Source organism: Cryptomeria japonica, chromosome 3 (assembly GCF_030272615.1).
Source record: "Cryptomeria japonica chromosome 3, Sugi_1.0, whole genome shotgun sequence".
Lineage (NCBI taxonomy): Eukaryota > Viridiplantae > Streptophyta > Pinopsida > Cupressales > Cupressaceae > Cryptomeria > Cryptomeria japonica.
This window is the reverse complement of record NC_081407.1, coordinates 934,890,632-934,893,833: the sequence shown is the minus strand read 5'-3', so window position 1 is coordinate 934,893,833 and position 3,202 is coordinate 934,890,632. Positions and strand designations below refer to the sequence as shown.

At 35.9% G+C, this 3,202-nt stretch overlaps 1 pseudogene; it reads left to right on the top strand.

The window, feature by feature from the left end:
* The first annotated feature begins 225 nt into the window (after nucleotides 1–225).
* Nucleotides 226–1,977, top strand: LOC131040648 (uncharacterized; annotated as a pseudogene).
* Nucleotides 1,978–3,202: the final 1,225 nt, after the last annotated feature.

Below are 3,202 nucleotides of genomic sequence, written 5' to 3'. Positions count from 1 at the left end.
TTCCTCTTGGATCATGTCTAACAACAAATGACCAACCCAGTTTATGTGGAACCTCTGAGTAAAATACTTGCTCACATTGGCTTGGAAGAACATAGGGCTCATCCCCAACTGGTTCAAATGACCTTGTATTTAGCAGTGGAAGTGAAAACTTCTAGTGTTGTGTCTACTCCATCTCAGAATGGGAATGGCGAAGGTGCTATAAGAGGAGCTGAGAAGGGTGTTGGAAGAAGTGGGGGTGTTTACATTCCCCCATTTAAGCTAGCTCAAATGATGGAATATGTGGAAGACAAGAGCAGTGTGGAATACCGGCGCATGACATGGGATGCCCTTCAGAAGAGTATCAATGGGTTAGTAAACAAGGTAAATGCATCTAACATCAAGAACATCATTCCAGAGTTGTTTGCAGAGAATCTCATCCATGGGAGGGGTCTATTTTGTAGGTCTTGTATGAAATCCCAAATGGCATCCCCTAGATTTATAGATGTTTTTGTTGCGTTGGTTGTTGTGGTAAATACAAAATTTCCTGATGTTGGCAATCTGCTTTTGCGAAGAATTATTTTGCAGCTTAAGAGGGCATACAAACACAATGACAAGCACATGTTGATAGCAGCAACCAAATTCATAGCTCATTTAGTGAATCAACAAGTTTCACATGAGATCATTGCCTTGGAACTTCTCACCCTTTTACTAGAGAACCCCACAGATGACAGTGTAGAGGTTGTTGTTGGGTTCATGAAAGAATGTGGTTCTTTGTTGCAATACCTTTCACCCAAAGGTCTCTATGGGATTTTTGAAAGATTTAGAGGTATTCTCCATGAGGGGGAAATTGACAAACGAGTACAATTTTTAATTGAAGGCCTTTTTGCAATTTGCAAAGCTAAGTTCAAGGGTCATCCAGTTGTGCATCCAGAATTAGATCTTGTATAGAAAGAAGATTAGTTAACACATGAAGTTTTCCTAGAAGATGAACTCGATCAAGAAGCTGGTTTGGATGTTTTCAAGCCAGATCCTGATTTCTTAGAGCATGAGGCAACCTATGAAAAACTAAAGAAAAATATCCTTGGAGATGCTTCTTCAGATGAAGCAGAAGGGGAGAATGATTCAGGAGATGATTTAGATGATGATGATGATCATGAAGAGGAAGGTGAGGAAGAACTGAGAATACAGGATGAGACAGAGACAAACTTGGTCAATTTAAGACGTACAATTTATTTGACAATCATGTAAAGTGTTGATTTTGAGGAAGTTGGTCATAAGCTACTAAAGTTCAAGATTGTACCTGGTCAAGAGATGGAATTATGCATCATACTGTTAGAATATTGCAGTCAAGAGAGAACATACCTTCGTTATTATGGTCATCTTGGGAAAAGATTCTGTATGATCAATAAAATTTATCAGGAATTTTTTGATAAGTGTTTTGTACAACAATATTCTATGATACACAGACTCGAAACAAATAAATTGTGTAATATTGCAACGTTTTTTGCCCACTTACTTGGCACAGATTCTCTTCCATGGCATTGTCTTGCTTATATACGTTTGACAAAGGAAGATACTACTTCCTCTTCCCGTATTTTTATAAAGATTTTTTTCCAGGCGCTGGCAGAACAACTTGGTATATTGTTGCTTAATGAAAGGTTGAACGATCCAACAATGAGGGAGTCTTTTGATTCAATTTTTCCAAAGGACAATCCCAAAAATTTATGGTTTGCTAACAATTTCTTTACTTCTATTGGTCTTGGTGGTATCTCTGAGAGTTTATGTGAGTGTTTGAAGAATATGCCAAGGCTTATAATGTAGCAGCAAAATTCTATTCCCGAGTCAGATGAATCTACCTCTAATGATGATTCTTCTAGTTCATCAAGTTCGTCAGATTCTGATACATCAGACTCAAATTCTGAGAGTGAAACTGATAGTGAGAGCAGTAAGGAGTCACCAAGAAAGAAAAATAATTCAAAGAATGACAATGAGTATTGAAAAATAAGAAGAAAGAAAAGGGCGAGGGCATCTGACTCGGAGGATGGAAGTGACAGTTAAAAAATCAGAAGGAAAAAGAAAAGGAATTAAAAATCTTTCTAGTTAGTTATTCAAGGCTCTATTAGACACCATTTTCCTGGACTGTGACAAACAAAAGAATCACTCCCAAGTGCTTTGGTTTTATAATAGATGATTATAAGATGCTACAATGTTGTCTTATGTATTTTAATAGCCACAGGTTTTAGAGTTCTGTACTTGATAGGTAATGGATAAACAGTGTTAGGAGGAGAAAATATTGAAGGCCAAGTGTAGATTGTGATAATACTAGATCAATGAATCCTGTTATTTATTGAGTATTTCTTATTTTCCATGTTGTGTGATGTACCATAAGCAAACTAGAAATCTAAATTCAATAAGATGTTATGTGCTTAGATATTACTTTGAAAATGTCTTCTGTATCTCCCCATGGATTTGGGTATATGCTACTACCTGGGTTTTGTCTCTTTACTATCTCCTTGATGTCAAATGCTATCCATGAGCATACATATGATGTACCCAATGTATGAAGACCTTGAGTAATCAGACAAACCTTATATTTCTCATCAATCAAACTATAATGCCTATTCCTTCTATAGATGGTGAGGTTTGCATTGAGACTAGTATAATCAGTATCATTTCAGCATTGACATTGTACCTAGTATTGATTTGATACCCGTGCTATGAATGAGTAAAGAAAACAATTGATCCTTGACAAAAATTCCTTAAAACTGATAGCTTTATTACCTTTCCAGTTACAATTGTTGAAAGCTAGATATACTCACTTCTGGATTATGGTAAATAGAAAAATTGTAATATTAATCTTGTAATGATATAAAATATTCTTGGATATAATCTTTTGTTTATAGGAAAGATATTGCACCTACCTCCGTAAAAAAGAAACAACCAGACATAAACCCATCAGGAAGCATGAGTTTTTGCATATAAGTTCGCCCAAATATTTTACAGTTATTTTTCATCAAGATTCTCTCAGGAGCTGGCAGATCCTGCTTCCATACTTTAATTTTGTTTTCTCAAAGGACAATCCTAAAAATCCATGCATTGCAAACAACTTTTTACACCTTTGTTGGTTGTGGTGGCATCACAGAGTGTTTACATCAATAAATGAAGAACATGCCAATGCTTTTAATGCAGTAGTAGAAGTCTATCTCTTATTCAATATCTCTAG